The sequence below is a fragment of the Talpa occidentalis genome, unplaced genomic scaffold (genome assembly GCF_014898055.3).
Source record: "Talpa occidentalis isolate TD23 unplaced genomic scaffold, MPIMG_talOcc4v2.1 talOcc4.4, whole genome shotgun sequence".
Classification (NCBI taxonomy): Eukaryota; Metazoa; Chordata; class Mammalia; order Eulipotyphla; family Talpidae; genus Talpa; species Talpa occidentalis.
Window position 1 is genome coordinate 67,663,265 of NW_023604295.1, and position 25,871 is coordinate 67,689,135.

General features: G+C 35.6%; 1 long non-coding RNA gene across 1 annotated transcript; it reads left to right on the top strand.

The window, feature by feature from the left end:
* The first annotated feature begins 3,967 nt into the window (after window positions 1-3,967).
* Window positions 3,968-11,152, top strand: LOC129146749 (uncharacterized). Its single transcript, XR_008553904.1, has 3 exons — window positions 3,968-4,032; window positions 7,252-7,340; window positions 10,624-11,152. It is a non-coding gene; the product is annotated as an uncharacterized LOC129146749 (long non-coding RNA).
* The last annotated feature ends 14,719 nt before the right edge of the window (window positions 11,153-25,871 follow it).

Genomic DNA, 25,871 nt, shown 5'->3' on the forward strand with positions numbered 1-25,871 from the left:
TACTGTAGACAGAGAAACTGAAATCTGGTGGAGTTTTACAGCATAGGAGAAATGTTTATTTGAAGCTTAGTACTGCAGCCCAGGGTACACAGACCCTAGAAACTCTGGAATTGCATGTTCCAGTCGCCCAGGGATGTATGCACTCCTATGTTCATCAAAGCGCTACTTGTAATAGCCAAGCTATGGAAACAACCTCATTGCCCAAGGAAGGTGAATAGATTAGGAAAATGTGGCATATACACAATGGAGTACTACTCAGCTATCAAAAAACAAAAAGATAAAATCTTGGCATTGAGATACCATGGATGAAACTGGAGAAGATTATGCTAAATGAAATAAGATAGGAGAAAGTCAAACACTGGATGGTGTCACTTATATGTGGAATACAGAGAAACAAAACAAACAGCCAGATAAAACCAAACCATTAACAAACCCTAGAAATCTGACTGTAGAATTGAAGTCACAGGGTGGGAAGAGGAAGGGAAATGGAGAAACTAAAGTGGGGAGGGGTTACAATAGACTATGGTGGAGGACTAATGGGTGCTTTGGTGTTGGGTGTGGTGTGGTAGCAAACCTAAAGGATGGGATACTATACCTATAAATCGTGCAACGTGTAAACCAATGTTGCCTCAAAAAATATATATATATATGTATAATAAAGGTAGACTAGTTCACATTCAAGTCCATGTTATGCAAATGAAGTTTCAATCAGTTTTTTTAAAAAGATTTATTTGTTTATGCATCCAAGAACTGGGGTGTAGACCAGAGGTATGGGGGTTGAGAGGATTCACCAAAGAAAGTGGGGGGTAGAAAAGGCAGATCTACTGAAATACTGAAATACACTGTTGAGGGGAGCAGCAGGCGAGTCAGGAGAGGTCTGCTGCACCATGTGGGTTAGCTCCCTGGCTGGCTGGGGATTGAACTCAAGCTGCAGTGCTGGTGATAGTTTGATAGCTCTGTCTTTAACTGCTTCACCACCAGGTAGGCCCTCAATCAGTGTTTTGATTGGTGAAAAGTTTGTCAGCAGTAATTGGTGAAGTTTCAATCCTAAGTGATCTGTGTTGGGTGAGTTTTATTTCAGCTTCTTCTAGGAGGTAGCTGTGTTTGAACATGCCTGGACATGTATGTCAGAGAGCTAATAATGCTCAATTGTCTCCCATCTCTGTTTTACTTACCCAGACTCAAATGACTCCAAAATGTTTCACATTTCTTGTCAACACATATGTCTAGACCACACACATAAATGTACATGTGCACATACATAGCCACATCAGTTATATGTATTAAATTTCTATTTTGCATTCATTAAATGTCATTTTTTTACCATCCAACTTGCTCTCCTAGTTATTTGCCTTCATTATGTTTCACTAAAGTGAACATAATTGTTTAGCTATGACCTTAGAATTACACCATTTATTACCTTCCTTGTTCTGAACACTTTCTAATAACATTCTCCTTGATTTCATTAGCAATTTTGACTATCATATTCTTCAAGTCACATCAAACATTTAGTCAAGTAAAATTCTTAGCCCTTTTTAAAAGTAAATTCCTATTTAATCCTCCCTAACCTGCACTTGATCAACAGATACTCTTAACCCAAATATAGAACTTCTTGTGCATCATAAAGACATCCACTCATTTTAGTATTGATTCACTTATAAGCACTTCTGAGGATTTGTAGTTTTCTTTGAACCCATTATTTCATAAATCATCATGATTTTATATAACATATTTTTTAGAATATTTTGCAGATATTTATAATCTTTAATATGTTAGAAAGAATTTTCTACTAAAATCAAGGCATATTATGACTATGCTATTTTTATAATTTACCCATTATAAGAGCCATAAACATAAGAGATGAGTTGAGTTTGACCATAACTCACTACTCAGGAAACGATGTGCATTCCATATGATCAACAATTTCTTTTTCCAAATATTAATGAAACATTAGCTAGTAATATTTTAAGATTATTTTTGAGAATATTTGATAATGTAGCTTCCTCTTTAAAAATCAGAGCATTTGTCATTTTTCAGTCTTTGGTAACTTTTTTTAAAAAAGATTTGTTTATTTATGCATACCAGAACGGGTACAGGCCAGAGGTGCGGGTTGGGGTGGGGGGGGTGGGGGGGTGAGAGGATTCACCAGAGACAGAGTGGGGAACAGAACAGGCAGACTGACTGAAATATACTGCTGAGGGGAGCAGTGGGTGAGGCAGGAGAGATCCACTGTGCCATGTGGGTATCTCCCTGGCTGGGGATTGAACTTGTGCTGCAGTGGCTGTGGATGGCCCCATAGGCTGCGTCCCAACCCCTTGTGCCACCAGGGAGGCACAAATGGGTGCACAAATGGGTGTCTTCTACTCTTTTGACTTTTGAAGGTACATGACATCATGGTTAAGAGTGTTGACTCTAGACACACACTGCTCAGGTCTGTGACCAGCTCCATCACTTTCTAGCTACCAGACCTGGGGCAAGTTGTGAACCTTCCCATGTCCAATTCATCATATGTAAAATAGGAAAAATATTAGTACTACTTTCATAAAAAGTCATTGCAATATTTAAATTACCTTACATGTAAAAACCTTCAGAGTAGTAACTAACACATAATACGCACTACATAGCTATCTTATGTTTTTGTTCCTAGCTTTCTTAAGCGCTTTATGTTTTTTCAAGAATTAATCTCTTTACTTTGAAATTTGAAATTTACTTTGATACTTGATCATGATTACCTTCACTGTGGGGTTATCAGTCACCCCTAGCTTTCTACCCTTGCTCTACCTACACAGACTATTTAGTCCATTTCTTTCTCCTTAGTGAAAAAAAAAAAATCTGCTTTTCTTATCCTTTTATTCTATTGTTTTTATAGTGTTTACTTGTTATAAGAGAATGTGTCTAACAAACACTGGCACTTATTATACTGGAAGGACTGATTACAGGTTTGCTTATTTTGTCTTTTCTCCATAGCACTAGATCCTAAGCTTCTTGGGTTCAGAAAAAATATCTTACATATCATGCCCTTGTCAAAAGTTCATAAATAGAATAAATAAAACCAAGAAATCACTGAAGTAGTAATTAGTAAAAGTGTATTGTGCACATAACCCAAAGACGGCAAACTGGGAACTACAAAGAACACATGCAATGAAGCTCAGTTGTATATTGTTATAAAGCAATTTGCATAGTGAGGAGGCAATGATAGATTGTAACAATAGAGTTTTCTTCATTGACAGTTTTCTTCAATTGTTCAGTGGTTACTTCATATCAATTTTGGGAACAGATTAATTTTTGCTTATGATTTCCAGAGGCATAAGCAAGGAATGACCCAAGTCAAATCAGTCTTGCAAAAGAAGCTAAACTTGCTTTGCTTGTGTGACTAAACCGATTTTGTCTGCTTAGGTAATTTTCAAGGTTGGTCTTCATTTATATTTTATTTTAACACACTTCAATCAGTTCCCGGTTGGAAAATAAATATGCTTAGTAGAAAGTTAACAATGTAATAGCATCTTTATATTACCTATATTTCAAATATTTTAATGCCAAAACTAGATAATATATGTTTGGTACATTTGTATTCACTGACACTCAATTTCAAGTCTCCATATATCTGAAGGGCAGCCAACATTATCCATCTCCATAAACAATGTAGGCTAGAGAGTCTAGTTCAAAGTCAATAAAGACTTAGCTCTAGGTAAGGATTTAGTGTGGATATACCCCTTTTTGTTTCCTGTTTCATTTACTTTCAGATTTGAACATAATTGCAAACTGCTTTACTATGTCACTAAAGACCTTTTGGTATATTCTGCTTTGTATTTACTAATGCTACCATACAAAATATGACTATTCACAAATAAGATTATGAATAACATATCTGCTTATATAACATTTAAAAACATTAGAGACTTTGGAAACTTAAATCAGAAACACTCATTGACAAAGTCTAAAAATCTCTTGTTATAGGAGATAATCAACAGAGAAATGAAAATGCTTCTTCAAGTTCTATAGCCACTGAAGTGTTGAACCAGAGTATATGAGGTGGGACTTTATTTTTTTAAAGATTTATTTTATTTATGCATACAAGAGCTGGGGTGTAGGCCAGAGGTGTTGCGGCGATAGTGAGAGGATTCACCAGAGACAGAGCAGGGAGCAGAATAGGAGGATCTACTGAAATACACTGTTGAGGGGAGCAGCAGGCGAGGCACGAGAAGTCTGCTGTTCCATGTGGGTTAGCTCCCTGGCCAGGGATTGAGCTGGTGCTGCAGAGGCTGCTGATAGCTTCATAGTGCTGAGACTTAACCCCTTGCTCCATCAGGGAGGCTGGAGGTGGGACATTTTTAATGTCCACTAACTTCATAACCAATAATGTAGGCTTGGTTTGTCAGTTACCTGGTGACTGTCATTGTGTAGGGCCAACAGGCAGAACGGAGTGTGGACTGCCTAAGGTCGTTGCGTCCAATATTCACTCACGGAGGATTTCAGGTTTGATTTTAAGGAAGGGGGAGCTGGAGATGGATGTCCTGTTGTGCTTGCCCACCCTGGCTCCTTTCTCTTCTCAATGCTCAGAATCTACACATGGATTCCCCGCTCTCAAATTCTCAGATTCAGAGCAGATAGCACTTTCTCTTATCCAACAAAGACAACATTCAAATAAAATGATCTCCAACACATGGATGATTTTTGCACATTTCAAGTCAAATAATGAATGTGATGTTTTGCCATGCTTCAGCATATTTAGTGTTAAAATTTGAAATTTTTCCAATAATTTCTGCATCCATGCTTTAATAGTTACAGAAATTCACCTCATTTCTCTCTTTGTCAAATACTGCTTTTAAAAATATGTGCCATAAAAAATGAGTGAGACTAGTCAGACATTCAGTCAATGAAAAAGCTAAATAATACCCTAAATGTGTATGGCTGCACATCATTGGTTTTATAGTCTAAAAGAGTTCATGTGCTATTTGGAATATGTAACAACATGATCCTTTTTGAAAAATAAACTAAACTTTGCCCTGAATTCCTCACAGTGTTAATAGTAGTTGCACATGAGTAAATCAAGACAGAATTTGTGCCCTCTGGCACAACGAAGCATATGTATATATTTGCTCTTCAATCCAATGAGGACTTTAAAGTGCAGAAATACTAACATACAAAATAGAAATGAACCTCAATATAAGGGTAATAGATTTGGTTTGTAAATGAAATAAAGCCTTAATAGCTATCTTACTTTCTATTTTAAGTGAAAGGAAATTAACAGAGGCTCTGGATGTTAGATGTTGGTGGATTAGTAAGTATGAATAATTTACTAAGACAATAGCACTGCATTTTCTCTACAAATAAGGTGGACTTTTATATAAAAATATCCATTCCAAGCTACTTATAGTGATCCTCTCTTCATTGCTTTATTCAGTCATGTAACAAATATTTATAGAATAATTACTATGTGAAATATGTACTGTTGTAACTGAGGAATGTAAAAATCAACTAGACATTGATTTTTGTTCCAAAGAAATTAAAAGCCCAGTAAAGATGGGGTCATCAAGAATTAAATGAAAGCACAATATATTTTAGTACAGATAACAAAATTACATGATTATTCAAATTTGTGACTATAAATCTTCCAAATAGGTTATAACTAATGTATTGAGAAATATATTCCCATTTTAAAATATTTCCTATTATATTTGTTTCTTGTATATACAAGGAAGTGATTCAGAAGCTCAAAGATGCCCAATGATGAAAGATTTTAAAAAGTTTTAAACAATTTTAGATATTTTTAATTGAAATAAGCTTAATTTATGGTATCACATAGGTTTCAGGTGTAGAGCTTATTAATAAACATCTGTATATACTACATCATGTTCACCACCAAAAGTCTATTTTCTATCCATCACCTTATAGTTGATTCTTTTTTACTCAATTAGCCTGCCCTGCTTTCCGGTAACTACTATTTTGTCCCTATAGTCTAAAAGTTTGATTTTTTTGTGAATTTTTTTTGTCAAGCAAATATCAGTGAAATCCATATGGTATTTGTCTTTCTTCAAATTTTAGACTTTTGATGCAAAGTAATAGAAGAATGTCTATAGTACTAAGCCTGAACCTACTAATAGACATAATATTAGTGATAATTAATACCTGAATGTATATAATGTTTATTCTCTGGGGGGAAAATGGTATCATATTTTCACAATTTAGCAGGAGAATTGTGAGAATTTCAATTATTAAAACATAATGAGAATTAAATTTTTATTATTAACTTTATAAAGCTTTAAGATAATTATTCATAAAGAAAGACTTGAGCATTCAGTTGGACTCTTATAGTTAAATATGTATTTAGACCTAAAACTTTATCTGAGACTGACTTTTACAAGTGCCTTATGATAACGCAGTGAATAATCATATTTAGTGATGTCCTATTCTATGGATGGCCTTAAGATGTATAAAAAGTATGAAGATAAGGTTTTTGCCAAATTAAGAACTACTGTTTTGTAATAAGACAACCAAATGGGTAAAGTAGTTTGTATTAAGAGGGTTGACTTTGTAGTTCAGAATAGCAAGTTGATTTATTATCATAGAATAGATTTCACAGATTAAAACAGTCTTTACAACAATACCTGCTGTCTTTGGGAAAGTTTCCAGTACGTTTTTGAGATTAGTTGTAACATTATATTGTTTTACAAAGGAACCTATTCAGAAGTTGTTTTTCCCCAGCTTCTTTCTTAGATGTCTAACCTTGATTTTACCGGAGAAATGCTGTGTAAGATCCCTAATTCTGCGGTAACAAATTATCACAGACTTAGTGACTTAAAACAACTCAGGTTTATTATATTAAAATTGTGAAGGACAGAAGTCCAAAATGCATCTCATTGGACAAAAATTAAGGTTTCATCTGGACTTTGTTCCTTCTGGAATCTGAAGGGGTGAATTTGCTTCCCTCCTTTTCCAACTTCTAGAGGATACCTGAATTTTTTGACACCTTATCCCTCTTCCATTTTCAAAGCCAGCAATGTATCTTTTTCAAATATGTTTGCCTTTTTTCCACATTTAATGTCACTTATGACTGCCCAGATATTCCCAGGATTTTTTTTTTTTAGTAATGAACTTAATGTAGTATATACAGGTGTTGATATTTAAAGATGCACATCTAAGACATATTTAATGTTATAATACAAGATTACTTCATTAAAAAAATAAAGTCAACTGATTAGCAACCTTAATTCCATTTGCAACCTTAAATTCTCCTATGTCATGTAACAGAATATTCACAAGTTTCAGGCACTCAGTTGTAAACATCTTTGATGGACCACATTCTGCGCACCATAGATGAGAACAAGTTTTTTAGTAAAGTAAGTATGAATCATTGGCCCTGCATTAACACTCTTTGAGCTGTTCTAGTTGTAGATTATTTTCCCAAAAGTATCTAATACTCCTCCCCCCCATCTTGTTATAGAAGTCACTCTTGGCCTGACTGATATTCTTGATATTCATATCATATTCTTGATATGATATTCTTTGTGACTATGGTTAAATATGTTGTCAAAACAATAACCTATCTAACATGCATTTGGCAGGAGTATTCTTGATGTTTTCTCAAATCAGCCTTAATAGATTTCTAGGAAAAGGAGTAAAAAACATTTGCACAAATCCTGACATATTTTTCATTAAAATAAACATGGCTGGGCCTTCCCTGATGGCGCAGTAGGTTGAGCACTGGGCTGCGAAGCTGCCCGCAGCCTCTGCAACACTGGTTAGTTCCCCGGCTGCCGGCGAGGATCCCATGTGGCACGCAGACCTCTCCTGCCACGCCCGCTGCTCCCCTCAGCAGTGTATTTCATCAGTCTGCCTGTTCTGTTCCCCGCTCTGGCTCTGGTGAATTCTCTTACCCTCCCACATTTCTGACTGTACCCAGTGCTTGTATAAACAAATAAATAAATCTTTAAAAAAAACAAAACCAAACATGGCTTAATATTTTGTACCAAATTCTGCCTTATGGATAGAGTACATTAATGTTTACTCAATTTAAAAAAAATTGACATTTAATTTTGGTGGCAAACTGCATTCACAGTATTGATCATCAATATATTTAAATGTTTAAATGGATTGCCTTTTTTGTCCTCAAGATATATAACATGTAAGTTTCAATAAGTATTTGTAACATTATGTCAAAAATATTTAATCAACATTTAGTCTTATAATATAAATATATTTCAAAAATGTGCCTATAATACCACAAATTTTGATCGCAAGAAGCACAAAGCAGGTACAACTAGACCAAAATGTTCAATGATTTTATTCATTTTTACTCATTTTTTCATTTGTTCATCTACTTATGCTAGAATTTTAGAGGTGGAAGGGATCTTTAAAAAACATTTATTGAAATAACAATGATTTATAACATTATACAGGTTTTAGGTGTACCTTATTATAAACCATTAACTGTATGTACTACTAAAAGTCTTAATTCCACCCTTCACCATAGTATTGACCCCTTTTGTCAGATTTATACCATCCTCACCCCTTCCCTCGGTAACCACTAATTCGATCTTGTACTTTGAATTTTCTTTAATTTTTCATTCTTTTTCTACTTTATTGAAATAGCATTGCCTTAAACACTGCATATGATTTAGGGGAATAGGTTCATTTCTCCTTCGATGTATGTCACCATACCACCTGCATAGTCAAGGTCCCCCTAGTCCTTTACCCTATGCTACTGGACCCCCTCACCCTCTTTGTTCTCACCTCCACCTCTTCTTCCCCTCTAATAGTCTCTATTCTGTGGTCATATTTATAGGGCTTGTTTTAGTTTACTTTTGTCAGTTACTTTTTTTTCTATATTTCACATAGATTAAAATCATTCAGTCTTTGTCTTTCTCCTTCTTGCTTCCTTCACTTAGTATAATTCCCTCTAGTCACACCCATGTTGCCAAACTGGCAAGAGATGATTTTTTTTTTTTTATAGTGGAGATTTCCACTCTCTATATACCACATCTTCTTAATCTACTATGTTGTCAATGGACATTTTTTTGTTTGTTTCTTTATGTACCACATATGAGTGAAATCATTTGGTATTTGTATTTACTTGCCTGATTTAAGTAAGACATTTCATAGGTCATTTAAGGCATAACTAAACCTCACTGTTGGTAAGTGTAAAGTCTGCCATTAGAAATCGAATTGACCCAGCTTTCAAACCAATGCTAATCCTGTCCTAGCCTATAGGAGTATCTTTTTTAAAAAAAAAAAAAATTATTTATTTATACAAGCACTGGGTATAGTCAGAAGCACAGGCGGGTGAGAGAATTCACCAGAGCCAGAACAGGGAACAGAACAGGCAGACTGACAAAATACACTGCTGAGGGGAGCAGTAGGTGTGGCAGGAGAGGTCTGTCGCGCCATGTGGGACCCTCGCTGGCGGCCGGGGATCGAACCAGCGCTGCAGAGGCTGTGGGCAGCCCGGTGCTCAACCGCTGCAACACCAGGGGAGGCCCCTATAGGTGTATCTTAATAAAGAAGCAGAAAGGAAAGAAGAGAGATCTGGAAGACAGTCTCTGAGCAACTGCAAATGCTATTGATACATTGAGACATTTTGTTTATGAAGAAATGACAGAGCCCAGGGTATAATTCATGGAATTCATTTAGGGTGGTTGTGGAAATACCAGATAAACTTCTCATTGTCTTAGTAGCTAGATTTTTTTCTTTCAACAAATGATTTCTGCCATCCAATGTGGAGATTCATTAGAGCACTCACTAGCATTTAAAAAAACAATTCTGATTTTTTTAATGAAGACAGAAAATTCTTTCAGGTCAGAAGCATATATGGGCAAAGATCAGATCAGTCTCAGAGCAAAGATGCAGAAATAGGATCAGGATATTGGAGTTAGAATTTTTGAAGGCCTATTCACAATTTGCTGATGGAATTGTAAAGTAATGAAGGCAATTCCCAAAACAAGTCAAGATGTAAACATCTCCCTAGATCATCATTCAATTTCTAATCCATCAGAAAATATTCTTAAGTCTCACAGTTCCCTTTTAAACCCTGTCTAAAGTTATCCTGGTTAAGGTGGTGGTGTGGGGATTGAAAGCAAGTGCTAATATTTCTGTGGGACACATTCTGCATTGCAGAAGCAAAAAAGCAAAAGAGTAACAGGAGGTTGCATTTTAACTCAATTAAAATTATAGACACTCATAATCTTCAGGTATATGATTTTAAATTGTTAAACAAATTACAACAGGTTTTATGTCAAAAGAAAAATTTTCCAAAATAGAATTTAAAATGTGCTAGAATAAGTTATTTGAGTACAAAAATAACTTATGGTTAATCTGAGTGATTTTGGTACTATTTGACTTTACAAGAAAGGGAAGTTTCTTTTCCACATTTTGCACACAACCCATTAGGTAGTAAAGCAGTTCTAAGCACAAGTTGTGTTTCCAAGGGAGGTTAGGGACTCTCTCCTTGGGGGTCATAAATATAGTTTTCCATCTGCTAGAAACTGTTTAGGTGAAACATGCCTCAAGTCAGGGGCTGGATCAGATGATCTCTGGGGGTCTCTTCCAGCCTTTTGAGTCTTTGAGAGAAATTTCTAATCAGCATGTTAATGAGTACTTTAAATTTGTATTCTGATTTCCTTGAAGATAATTACCAGAGACACTAAGTGGAGAACAGCATTTCTAAATGCCTGTTTAAAAGAAGAAAAAGAAGAAAGAAAGAAAAAACCAGGATTCCTTCTGAAAAGAAAAAAAAGAGGTCATAAAATATGACCCATTTGATATCAGAGAAGGCAATTACCTGAGAAGGTAGGATGGTCCAGTGGTCTTGGTAACATCGGAGAAAGTCCAAAGCTACTGCATCTTTTCCCTGTTCTGATGTCTTGCTGTGTGACCCAGGGCAAGTCACTTGACCTTAGTTTCCTCATCTGAAAAAAACAAGACCCCAGGAGTTGTGCTTGATTACCTGACTAATATCAAGCTACAGGAATTAAATGAAGAATGGAATTTCATTTTGGGCTTCATCACTGCTGCAGCGATGACAGATGGGAATTGTATGAATTGCTTTAGCCCCTGCGCTTCATTAACTGACAGAAGAAAGTCTGAATGATATGGATGGTAAATTAAACTTTGAAAATCTTTTAAGAAATCTTAATTTGGATATTATACAGTTAGTAAATAGAGCAAAATTTATTTTGATTTCTGCATTATGGAAAATTAATTGTGATATCTTCCTGTGTGTTCAGTGAATCTAGTTACTCCAACATTGGCTCCAGAAGTAAAGAAATGAGAAAAATACTTACAAGTTTGGCCCAATATATCCAATTTTATAGTTAGTTTTTAGAGGGAAAAAGATCCTTTCTATTAAAATTAGTATATATCTGCTTACAAATAAAAATAAAAAGTGTATCAGTTCACATTATCTTCTGCCCTCTGTCCATCCTTCCTTTACTCATAGTTAAATAAATTAAATCTGAAATTTATATGTTTCTTGACACAAAAATGTAAATTACACTGGGTGACTAAGCTGGCAGGTTTCCCAACCTGGCACTTAGGGTTAAATTCTTAGCCAGTGTTATTTTCAGCATTCATTTTTTCTACCAGAGTTCAATGCTTATTTTAATAAACATGTCTAAAACATGAAATTAAATAAGGAAGGAATTAAATTTATACATAACATAGAAAATAATGCTTACCAAAATCAGCTAAAAACTGTGTTCCTGACATCAGCTAAAAATCATGTTCCTGACACACTCTTTAGAGAAAGCAAGTAACAAATTTAAAAAAAAAAAAAAAAAAAACTATGGGGATAGAAAGATGAATGGACATTGTTTTTGACCAAATTTGAAAAACTGAAACACCTATACCTGATAAAATCTCTCAGTACTTCTAATAACCATTATCTATAACTTAATACACTATATATTCCCATTAAATTGGAAAAGTCAACCCCATTTTGAAATAAGCATAGGCAATTTGATTAGAGATTGCAACTGCTTGCAACCTTTTGTTGATGAAGAGTGAAGAGAGGGCAGGGATATCACAGGAAACACAGGGATATCTGCAAGAGGTTTGGGGAATCATAAATTCTGGTTCTGACTCTGCTGTTCAGCTTTTAGATGGCATTATACCTTATTCTCACCATCTGTACAGTATGAATAATCATACTTTGTTAACTCACAGGTGTGTTGTAAGGAACAGACAATGAAAAAGTTACAACATATAACCATTGTCAGAGCACAGATAAGAAAAACAAATGTGGTTAAAGGATAAAAAGCAAATGGACTGACCTTTCTATTAAAACTGAGAATCACATTTAACCTGATAACAAAAAATATTTTCTAACAGTGTTTACGTACCCAAGTATTTCACATGACATAATTTACCTACAAAATGTACATGATTTGGATTATTCCAGATTCTATGAGGGTTAAAAAAAAAGACATACTGACCCTGCAGAGTGGGTTCACTCTGAAGTCTATGATGTATTTAATAGTAAATTGCACCTTTAATTAAAAGATTGAATAGGGGGCCTCCCCGGTGGCACAGTGGTTGAGTGCTGGGCTGCGAAGCTGCCCACAGCCTCTGCAGTGCCGGTTCGATCCCTGGCCACTGGGTTAGGGTCCCACATGGTGCGCAGACCTCTCCTGCAGCCTGCTGCTCCCCTCAGCAGTGTATTTTGTCAGTCTGCCTGTTCTGCTCCCTGCTCTGGCTCTGGTGAGTTCTCTCACCCTCCTGTGCTTCTGATTGTACCCAGTGCTTGTATAAATAAATAAATAAATTTTTAAAAATAAATAAATAAATAACTCTTTTAAAAAAAGAAGATTGAATGAGTACTTTATATGAAGAACAGGGAGAGGACAACTGTAACGAGTTGAAGGAATACGTTTTGTTCAAGGTTTTGGCATTTATTAGCATGAAACAGATGAAATGTCCATAAACCCTTGTGACTCTCCCTTCTAAAGTTTGAGTCCAAGGATACCAAGTTGGCGTGTCCCAATTTGAATCAGATGGCTACTCCTGGATAGTTAGATACAGAATAAGAAAAAATCAGTAAGCATATATGGCCAGTAAGCACCCACATTTGCTTATTAGCAGACTATTCCCAAATAGAAGAAAAATCATTATGTACCAAAAAATCACCCCAAGGTGGTGACTTCTGAAAGCATGTTATTAAATGTTAGTGATTCTTTCCTAGCTGAGAGAAAGAGAACATGCTAATTTTTTTCTCTTCATGCTAGAGAGTACATTTTCTACCATCGATAAGCACTTTCTGGTCTTAGCCCTTTTACTCTCAAAGAAGAAAATCTGTTTGGAAATACAAAGTTGGAAGCTGTGCCTTTCCAATTCCTTTCTTTGTAGTCCTTTCTTTCCTTTGTATGACATTTGAGGGTGGAGGATTTTGCTGTCAATATACCACTTCCTTTTACCAACCTCACTTAGTTTCTTCTCTTGTGAAATTGGACCTTCCTCCAAGAAAAATGAAATGCATAAACAAGTTCAAGAGTTCTGGTTCAGTGTTAGGAAAGTCAGAAGGAAAGAGAATTTCAAGGATGGGTAGTCAAACTTGTTAGAATCATGTACAGTGGAAGAAAAATATGGAGCAGAGAAAAAAAGCCATTTTATTTTGTGATTATCTTTGGTGACATTCAAAAAATGTAGTTTTATTAGTATAGGGGTTGAAGTTCAAAATACTTTAAGATAGAGAGCAAATTAATGTGAGAAAGGAAGTGGAGTAAGCAAGTATAGAATACATGCAAAGTTTTGAGAATTGAAGAGAAAATAGATTGCTTTTTGGACATTTGAAATATAACCTCACAATATCCAATGGTGTGTGTGTAGGTCCAGGAAACTCCAAATATGCCTCTCGGGAAAGGTGACAAATGTCTTCATGTGTGGCACAGGACTCCTTGCATCCATGCAGTATCAGTCTTGAATGGGTGCCTGGAAGTATCTTTCCCTTTATCATTCATTTCTTTTCTCTTTTCCATCTTTGGAAAAGATGTGCTCACCCTCAGTTAAGTTGCAACTAATATTTTTGTCTTTTGGTTTCATCCTGTCTTCAGTTTGGATTAATTTATAGCATATCAAGTATTTGAGTGTAATATCTAAAGCCAACCAGTTTTTATTTGGAAGTGATCAAAAGTAATAGGAAACTTTTATTTCCCCAGGAGTGCATTTATAACAACATGAGTTCTGAGTGGAGACAAAGAAAATGAGCTTTATGGAAAAGTGGACAGATGAACAAGCGTACAGATAGTTGACTTATAATACTGATTCATTAAGTCATGGAGGAAGAGATGTTATCTACTGATAAATTTGCAGAATAGGAGTGGAGAAAAATACAGAAATTTTGTAATGAACATTGTGGTGAATAACCTAGGAATCAACACTATTTTGTTGTTTTTAAGGCAAAATTCCACCACTGCCCCCAACATCTGAACAGCTGAGTGAGAGCAACTTAAAATCGTTGATGGCTGAGACTTAATATAATTGATCTTTCAATACAAATAACACATAACTCCATCATGGCTATTCATAGTGTCACTTAAATTGAATTATGTGCTTGCTGAAAATGTCATCAAGAAGATTACTCTATAATTCAGCATTGAAACAATGTTATTTTGTACTCAGGCATGGAAGCAGTAGTGGGACATGAATTTGATATTAATGAAGCAAATATTCATCAGAAGAGGAATGAACACAATTCTATAATTACTTGCAAAGAATAACCAAAAGCTTAAATGAGATCTAAGGATATAAAGTATTTTCACATATTTTACTGAGATGTTTGTAAAATGATTGGCTATCTCACACCAACCAATGCTACTGAAGGAAAGGGAAATTTCCATATACCTAGGAATAGATAAGTGTACTTTCAAATCAGTGAATGGGTGAGACCAATCCAATTGTAGCACAGGCTTATATTTAAGATATTTGATATCCATTAGTCAGAAACTTCCAGTTAATAGAATGGTAGCACTTTCACTGCTAACAACACATGAGTCTGTTGAAGAAAACTAAATAAATATAGGTTTAGTCAAATCAGATAAATTGGTGAATTCTGGAGCTTTTTGATATGCTATAAAATTATACTATCAATAACAATACACATAAAAGATGAAGAAAGGCATGTATCACCATGAATTCATACATAATTGCCAATGGTAAAATGTTTCCTCCATGTTGAATTTTAGCCTCAAAATATTTATTAAGACTATGTCCTCAAAAATATTATTCTGGGGCCTCCCCGGTGGCCTAGAAGTTAATTCTCAGCACTATCAACACTGTGACCTGAGTTTGATCCCTGGACAAGAAGCTAACCCACATATGGAGCAGCAGACTTCTCCTGTCTCACCCAGTGCTCCCCTCAGCAGTGTATTTCAGTAGATCTGCCTGTTCTGCTCCCTACTCTGTCTCTGGTGAATCCTCTCAGTCCCCGCATCTCTGGCCTACACCCCAGTTCTTTTATATATAAAAAAATTATACCCACATACATGGGCTCATGTACAGGTACTTGCATCACACACATACAAATTGGTGGGAGAATTGCTGATGGAATATTTGTTTTTCAAGAGACACCTAGGAACATTTCTTTTACTATTATTGATATATTTTTTATTATGGTGAGAAGTAAAAAAGTAAAACCAACTCCTTTAACAAATCTTAAGTATACAGTATTGCTAACTATGCACATTATTGTAGGATAGATGTCTAGAACTTTCTCATCTTGCATAACTGAAACATTCTGTCACTTAATTCCCTTACCATGTTTATATAGTAGGTATCAAAATTTTATAGACTTAGAAAAGCTATATAACTAGCCCAAGTACTTAAAAGCATCTAACCTTCTATAAATGCTAACGTCAGATTTCTCCTACTCTATATGCCACACAAAAATTAGAAACTTAGTATTTACAAAAGTAGGTATTAGTATTCTTTTAAAAATTCTGACTATAAAATGATGAAGGGATATAAGCCAGCAGATTGTGGGAGATAATAAAATTGAGGCAAGTTTTTTGATTTTTGTTGGGGAGGGAGAATGGACAGAAATAGGACAGGAGGTGCAGTTGCTTTTAGATTGAGGAAGATGAATTATTTTAATTATGTGAGAAAAACAGTTTCAAAAAGGCAAAAGAAAAAGAAGATAATTGTTGGGATGAGATTTCAGAGAAGGAAAGAGAATAAAATTTCCAATTCCAATTGGAATTTCCAATTTCATAGGTCAAATGTTTGCCCTTTGTGGGGCCTCCCTGGTGGCACAAGGGGTTAAGTCGCTGCACTATGAAGCTATTCACAGCCACTGCAGCAAGAGTTTGATCCCCAGCCTGGGAGGTGACCCACATGGCACAGCAGACCTCTCCTGTCTCGCCCACTGCTCCCCTCAGCAATGTATTTCAGTCAGTCCTCCTGTTCTGCTCCCCACTCTGTCTCTGGTGAATCATCTCACCCCCTGCACCTCTGGCCTGCACCCCAGATCTTGTATGCATAAATAAATAAATCTTAAAAAAAAAAGCTTTGCCCTTTGAGAATAGGAGAAATCTGATTTCAGAGAAAGAAGAAAAGGAAAGAAGAAAGTGTGGCATTATATATAAGTACAAGAGCATTGTAAAGAAGTCATTGAATTTTTGATAAATCATCTTTTCTAAAGTGGTGGGGGATTTTAAGTGGATAATAAACATTTACAACACACAACTCAAAGAATTAGAAGAGAATTCTAACAGTACACATTTTTATGGTGCTTATGTATGAATACCAATAGAGATTGTTATGAGTCAACTTCATCAGTATGTGAGGCATTGATAATAAGAGAGTTAAAGGTGGTGTTTATATTGAACCATGGATGGTGATTGGTTTTCAGGGTGTAGAACCTGATGAGAAAAGAAAGTTGAGAAAACTGGAGAATTTAGAAAGTCAGCATGGCAAAATCAGTAGAGAATTGCTAAGAGTAGGGTTAATAATAGAGTTGTTATTTGAGATCAAAGGAGGAATGTAGTGTAGAAAAAGACAGAGAAATATGAAGTAATAGGTGGCTGTGAGAACACCAAAATTCTTCTGAGAGTTGACTAGTTCAAGTGTCCCATCTTGAAAGAATATATATATATATTTTTAAAGATTTATTTATTTATTTATTTATTTATTTATTTATACAAGCACTGGGTACAGTCAGAAGCGCGGGAGGGTGAGAGAATTCACCAGAGCTAGAGCGGGGAACAGAACAGGCTGACTGACGAAGTACACTGCTGGGGGGAGCAGCAGGCGGCAGGAGAGGTCTGCTTGCCATGTGGGATCCTCGCCAGTGGCTGGGGATCAAACCGGCGCTGCAGAGGCTGCGGGCAGCTTGCAACCCAGTGCTCAACCACTGCGCCACTGGGGAGGCCCTTGAAAGAATTTTGTTAAAGGAGGTTGAATGAGAAATCCCCAAATTAAAATCATATCTGATAAAGGAAATAGACATATTAAATAATTTGAAACTTTACTCCTGACTGAATAATTCTTTCAACATAGCATTCAACAGTGACTTTGACAAAGAAAAGGGATTCTCCAGAATACAATTCAAACAGAAAAACAGAAATTCCCAAGTTTAACTTTGATTTCAAGAAAATTAATGTTTATTTTCACTACTTTCTGAAACTGATCCTGTACCAGTACATGGGAGCAGGTTTGTTGTGGGAAATGTGATGAATGAAGCGTACCAGTTGTGGAACAGGTTTGCAAGACAAGACTGCTGCTCAAGTAAAAGTTCTTGGGCCATTTATTGAAAGCATACAGGCCAATAAAAAGCTGATCATGTGAGTGGTATGAGGACAAGGTTCGGGGGGAAAGGAGGACAAAGATGTATGAGAAACAGAAAAGGGGACATTGTGACCATAAGTCAAGAGACATTTGCGTCAGCAAAGTATTTGATGTTATCACAGGCAGAGTTATCCGGAGACCTCCATGGAAATAGTCACGTAATCAGGTCAACAGCGCCTAGGCTTTCCAGGGCCTGCCTCAAGATGTGGCTGTTGCAACAGCCCGCAGGGAGTCATGCAGCAAAGCTCTGCTGTGATTTGCAGAGAGCAAATAAGTCACAGTTGCTCATGAGTTGCCAGCTCATAGGAACCCACACAGGTCCTCTTTGACCCCCACTTGTGGTTAATGTGGCTACTGTTCCTACTGTTTTTCTAGAAACTTGTATTTCCCTCAGGTTTGGATCTGAATATATAACCAATACTCTTCCTCAAGGGTTAGTTTTGTGTCTGTGATCAGTTACTGTTGATTGCAATCATTTTTTGAGGCAATTTGCTCATGTTTTCATCTCTCTTCCTTACAAAGACCATTCTTAAGTATTTACATAGTATCATTTTGCATAATGTACTCCCATCAGCATTTATGTGACATTTTATTATTTCATCTCTTTTATTGTCTTCTTGGCTTTTGTCTTTGTTACATAGTTAAAAAAATTTTATTTCATTGACAAAGTTGTGCAAAGATAGAGTATACACAAGTATCTATACCAATGACTATTTTACCATTTAAAGTTCTGGGTAATAAGGTAAGAGATTTCTTACTTAGTTGAATCTGGTTCTTGGCTTTTGTTCCTTGTTTATTTGATTTAATTGAGAACATGAGATCTACTTGTAAATTGAAATCTATATACTATCAGTTGACCTGTATTAATACATTTTTGTTAAAGTTACTCATTTTATAGTAACTGGTATGCAGCAATATGGGCTTTTCCCATGCTTCTTGACCTGGTTCAAATGCTGCTTACCACAAAATCTGTCTTGATTTCCCTAGGCACACTTAATTACTTCCTTGTCTATGTTCTCAAAGAACTCTGCTCTCATGTGTCATTTATCAGTTATCACACTATACTGTGCAATCTGTTTACAGGTCTGAATCTTTCTCTAGACTTTGACCTATTTAAGTCTGTCTATTTATCTTTGAATCCACAAAAACAATAAAGGTATGACTCATAATAGTTTCTATATAATTCAAAAAAATTTTAAGCCTTTTGTTACAGTATAAGCTATATAAAGCTATATCATAATTAATCATAAAATCATAGCCAACTTTGGTCAAATAAGTGATACCTAGAATCAGTCTTAGTCACTTGTCACTCTGAAGCACCCCTTCTGACCCCTCACTATCTCTTCCCCTTGTAACTACATCCGTACTTTTAACATCCTAGATTAGTTTTGAGTAACTTATACATAGTTTTTGTAACCTTATGTAAATTTTCTAAATGAATTTATTCCTTTAATTTTTCTTTATTTTATGAATATGTGAATAAAAGACAAACTAATAACAAGTTCAAGATTCAGAATAATTCAAATTTAATTATAACAATGAAAGGTCATGTAGTCCTAAAATGCCTTTTTACTTTGAGCATACAACAAATATATAGATAACTATAAATATCTCTATATATGTGTGATGTGCTATATTGTAACTGGCAGTCATTTATAGTCCAGAGACAGAGAAATGAATATTTTTAATTATTCCAATCAACACTCTATTTCTAAGCTAGAAAGTTAATGCTTGTTATACACCCTGCACTTGTATTTCCCCAACATTCATAAGTTGAAATCCTGACCGTCCCCTACCCCAGTGTAGTAGCATTTGGAATTGGGGACTCTATGAGCTATTTCAGTATTGATAAGTCCCCATGATGGTATTTGTGTTCTTATAAGAAGAGACACCAGAGGGTTTATTTTCCGCTCCTGCCCCTTGCACACATAAAGAGGTCATATGAGCAACACTTAGAGAAGGCAATCATCTGTGAGCCAGACAAAGATCTATGCTAGACCCTGATCCTACTTGGCAGCCTGCTTGCAGATTTTCAGCCTTCAGAACTATGAAAAATAAATTAGCTTAAGCCACCAGCTTAAGATATTTTGCTATTGCAGCGCAAACAGACTATGACAATGGAATTTAGAAATTTTCATGATATTTAAACCATAAGCTTCTTGTGTATTTGTAATAATATTTAATCTACAGGAATGTGGATAGAAGTGTACTGAAGCCCAACTCTGTCTTGCCATAGGCAGGGTGTGTATTATTTTCTTAAAACATAGAATTTTCCAATGAGAGTTTGGTAATAGTTCCCTGTTCCCATGATAATAATGTAAATAAACATTGTCAAATTTAGATGAGCTCTGCTACTTAGAGCAGTGGTCTCCATGAAAGTGATTTTGTCCTATCAGAGACATTATCAGTTGTTGCATTTCAAGGTATGCCAGTGGGGTGGAGGACCCTAATGAAATCTAGTAGATAGAAGCCTGTAATGCTGCTAAATATTCTAAAATAAATGAAACAGTGTCCCACAACAAAGAATTACACAGCTTTAAATGCCAATAGTGCTAAGGTAGAAAACAATGACTTCAAAGAAATTTCTGTAGAAAAATAAATTTGATCTTATGTTAAAACTTGTCACACCTGTTGTTATTCATTGGGTTTTGTGAGGCTAAGCTTTAACAATTTTTTAATAAAATATGTATCATGTTTTTGTTTTGCTTGTATTTTAATTTCAAGGCAATTTGTATTGATTGAAGGGAAACTAAACCAGAAATGCAGGAAATTCAGATACAAAAAATGCCCAAATATACCTTCTGGTACAGTCAGTCTTGTAAGTTTCAACGAAGGGGCAACCTTGCTTTAAATGTCCTGTGGACCATACTCAGCTCCAAATAGATATTATTAAATTAGTAATTACAGAGACTTTGAATCTTCATGATACATTCTTTACCATTTATTGACATTAATGCACTTTATTTCCTGACTATGTTACTGCATTCTAAGTAATGATTTCCTGAAATTTCTGTTTCACTGTATTTGCATTTCCTGTCTGTGCAAGTTAGCAGTATGTGAAAACAATTTCTCTAGGGCAAAGGATACCAGATTTTACTTATTTTCTATAACAGGAGTCATGGAGCATTCCGATACCTGAATGTTGTCTTGGGCTTTTAACAAATGGTTACATAAACAGTGGTATTTTACTACTTCTTTGCTGAAGGTAAAACTCTAGTTAGTTGTGTCAATTTGTAGAAAAATGCTGCTGTTTACTTCTTATCAACCTTTACAATGAGGCATAGATATTAGTAAAGAAGGAGAGGAGAGAGGCAAAGAAAGAGCAGCAGAAGAGACAGATTACATGGGGTTGGATATATTATCACCCTGAAGTCAGTAGGGAAGGCTGCTAAATGCTCTTACAACTATAATAGCCTATCTCATGTTAATTCTAGCCTGAAGCTTCCTGACACTTCTTGTTCAGAGATAATGGGGACAAAACTACTCTTTTTTTTTTTTTTTTCTGGTTGAACAGCAGATTTTTTTTTTCACAAGGACGTCAAATAAATTAAGCAGTCTTTGCAAACAGCAATACAAAAGCCTTTCACTTTGTAGGAATTCCCAGTAATAACATGCAAGAGTTATTACCCTTGGTATTTAGTAGCTTTTTTAATGGCTAGCAATAATCGTTTTGATTGAATATTGGCTTATAATAGGCTTGTAAAGGAATTCAAGCACCCTTAACTGCTTTCAACCTTAGCTTTGTGTGTGCCTCAGGAAAAATCCTTGAAACAATAGATCTTGGAGTCATTAACATGGAAATATTTTATAAAAATGAAAGTTAATACCTTTTAACCTCAAAAGCAAAGCCAATTAAAGTGGACTCTTTTTATTAATTTTTAATAAATAAAATTTTTATGGACCTTTAGATAAAGGAAATTGTTTTATGACAATTTGTTATTTCAATTCCTGGGACACTCAACCCTCATTTAAGCAAAGAAATTTTATAATTCTTGGTATACAAATCATCTGAACTTTTATGTACTGAATACCTCATCTAAATAGCCCAGGTTTCTTTCAGTTGGGAAAAAAAGTGGTATGTTTATTCAGAGAAAACATATTGTTTGAAATATTGGAAAGCAAGGTTGTTTTAATATTTTGTTTGAAATTTATGTCTCCTCAGTGAGAATGCTCACAGGCTATACTCTGTTTTACTAGACGTGGAGAGTAAGAAGGAAATGCTCCAGAGGCTAATCTACTGAAAAATATGTGAAGTAATTCTACTCCGTGGCGTGAAAATCCGCTAAAACACAGCTTCCACAGCATGAAGGACTGCAAGAGAAGCAGGTTTGAGGCTAGATTGGACTCTGAAGAATTATGAAAAATGATTTCTTTCCGGTGTTTTATCACTTCCTATCTATCAGGGCAGGATAGTATCAGTAATTGAAAAGCACTAGTGGAGACCCTGGAGTGTTGCCGCCCAAAGGACACCCCAGCATAAAGCTGTGGGCAAGATGGTTATAAATCGAACTGTTTGCATCTGCTACACTTTTCCTCCTTTGAAGCCACTGATGTTAAAAATGAAAAAATTCCTTAGCTTGCCAAGGAATTTCCATTATCATCAGTTTTTTAAGCCAATGAAGAAATACTGAAATGTTTTTACAATATGGAATGAGTCCATTTCCTTCTTGAAAATACAGAATTTTACCAACACGTAAGCTCTGTTAGGTCAGAACACCCTATAATTGTCCTTTATCTAATAATTAATGAATTAGTCAAGAGATGCTCACATATTTCTGGACATGTAAACAGATGCTTAATTGAAACAATGCTTAAAAACAAATTGCTTAAAAATCTACTGGTCATAATTTTAGGGTATACAAAATCAATGGTCATGACCCATGATCAGTAGAACACGTATGTTGAATGATTTCCCAGTGCTTATGTTGGGACATGCCATTTCCTTGACCATCACAAGGGTATGTTTATGAGGTTGACTTCTGTAGCTATGGAAGAGGCTGTCACCTTAAAATATAGCCAATGGGGTAGGGGCAACTAACTGTTCAAGGTATAAATCAAACATATGACTTTAGACTAATAAGTATCACATTCCAAGAAGGCATTTAAACATAACAGTAGATTCCAGATTATCCACAACATTCATATTATGAGTGATCATCTGTCTGAGCTTTTCTCCCTCACCAGGCTTGGTTTCCCCACCCCTCCTTAGTGTCTTTTCCTGCCACTCTTTAACTATCTTGAGACTACTAGCCTCCCTCTCCCCACCACACACCCCCTGCAATGATGTCTCAGGCCAGACTCTTGCTGACACCTGCACTAATAGCGGGGTAGATTATCTACTGTTCTTAATTATCTCTCCCACAGCTCGCCTTCATTAGCTTGGATAATTGACTGTATGTATAACATTCATAAGCAGAACAATGTGCTATAGAAAAAAATTAAGGAAGGGAAAAAATGAATCTTTAGTTTATATAAGATTAACTGTATTGGTGTCAGCCGTTGTATAGCATCTGGAGTTTGTGGGGGGGAGCATCTGTTTTTCTTTTGTTGGGAAAGTCGTTAAGAATTCAGAATGAGATTTTCCAAAGGATAAGAGGAAGTGTTGCATAAAATTTTCATTGAAAAGATATTCAAGAAAGTTTCCGTGAAGGAAAGTTGCACTCTCGTGAGTGAAAGGACTTGAAGCAGCAAATGATCAGAACTGATGAATAACAAAAAGATTGAGCATAAGTTAGAGAACTGCCTAGAAGATGTAGAGAGGCAAGGATATGCATTCAGTGGAAACTTACCATTGCAGTATATTGATAGAAGAAGAAAAATACCTTTTTTCTGTTCTTTAAATCAACTCTGTAGATTGTCCTTGCAATTTCTGTCCCTATGAAATAGGTAGTCATCCCAATTACATGGCTAGCAAATGCAAGGATTGGATAGATTTAGTTATTTTCCCTAAATGACAGATGATAAGACTGGGATATACACCCAGAGAGTATGACTTTTGAGTGTTCACTGTGATCCATAATGTTTTTTACACTATCTCAAAAATGATAGCTCAAAGGTGCTTTAAAATCAAAGAGCAACAAATATAAATACTATGAAACAATACTAAAAGTCTGTATTACTTTAAATATATAAACAGTGAATATAATAGGGAGACTGAGAATGAAACTAAATGTGTAGTTGTCAGCGTAATTCTTTAAAGGCAAAAACGGACTATTTTGAGAAAAATAGTATTAGATAATTGTTCAGCTAAAAATAATAATCCAACACTTCACCTTTCTTTGTATTGAATAATAGTACAAGGTTCTTTAATTTTGTTATTTTCATAATGAAGATAAAGGTTCTTTACCTACTTGTCTATCCTATCTGGATGACCTACTAAGACTTTCTGGTTTATTGCTATAGATGTTCTTGGGGAAAAGAAGAATTTTGTTCTCATACCTCTCCTGGACTGACTTCACAAAAATGAATGTACAAAAGAGAAAGTGCACTTTCAAATGATTTACTGATTAAGCTGGTGTGAAACACAGTTGCTCACAGCTTTTTCTAAAATTCAGATTTCATCTTGCTTTGTTTGCTTTTCATGCTGGTAGAAGCTTTTGAAGCTGAAAGGTTTTCATTTGTGTTTCTGCTGACTTGCACATTTCACACAATAGGCTTGTTATTAAGGGCCAAATCGTGGTCAGTGCAATTTGCAGTGTTAGCTAATTTTTGAAACTAGTAGTGAATTCGAAATTAATTACAGACTATTTTGGGTTCATTAGTGCCCATGAAGGGTTTTATGCCTGTTTGTTTGTTTTTAATTGAGTAGAAGGACAGAAATAACAAATGCTGCTTTCTCTCTTACATAGAAATAAAATGGTGCAATCATCAACGGAAATAGCAATAATAGTAGCAGCAAAGACAATATAATCAAATGATTTGGCAATGAGAGACCATAAGCATCTATCCTGTTTGCTGTTCGTATATCCCAAATGGAATAAGGGCAATGTCAAAATAATTAACTGACAAAAGCAAAGAAATAACACAAGTTTTGCAATTTCATGCATATGCACCAAAAAGGTATGCAAGTCCTAAGCATTCCATATAATCAAATAATTTATTAGATTTGTGAGGTTAACTGCTTACAGCTAAGCAACTTGTAGCTTAATTGCTTCTCATACAGAGTAGAGTTAGAAATGTCTTTCTGCCCCCTATCCCCAGAGCAGGAAACCCAGCCCCAGGCACTGAAAGTGCTATAGAGGAAACAGTAGGTAGCATAATTCAGCCATGTCAAATTAATGTTGCTATCCTGGGAACATAGATAGCATAATGAAGGAAGAATAAGGACATTTAGGAGAGAAAGTCCTTCAGTAGGACATCCCTTCTGGTTTCTATTTATGTGCAGAAAATCATGATTTATTTCCCATTAACATCTATTCTAGAAATTAATTTTGAGAGGCTAGATGCGTGTTTTAGATTTATCCATTCATCTTTCTTCTTCTCTTTAACATCTGGTTAATTCTCTATAATAGCTGTCTCAGTTTCCAAAAGGGTTGGGGTTTGGGGGTGGAACATTGTGTATAACTTGAGCAAAGAAATATTGAATTGAATATATTCGTGTGTGCAGTTCGATGTATAAATCTCCTTGTAAGCTAAGTCCATGACTGCTCTTTGCTCCTGTGGTTTAAAGTCATCCTCGCTCTCGTTGGATGATAGATTATCAGTAGAGAGGAACAGCAGGTTTGAATTCACAATGATAGATAATGGGCCGAATGAAAGTGTGTTCTTGAACTTGGTTGAACAGCCGGACTCATCACATGAGACATTAAAAAATACACTGGTTAAAGAAAAAGAAAATGCCCTTCAGGGAAAATCATTTCCTATATGCATAGATAATCTGTCTTTTCAAGATTTTGTTTTGTATGAAAAGTGGAACTAATGATATACCAACAGGAGTCTGAGAAATCTTTAAACTCACACAAGAAAAAGAACTGACAATGCGATGTGAGAGTGAGAAAGGCAGTTTGTCCTCTACTGCTGGGTGCGGAGAGAGGGGCCTAGCATGGACTCAGCTACATTCATTATCTGTCACTTAGCTAAAGTGGCATGCTCTAGGCCAT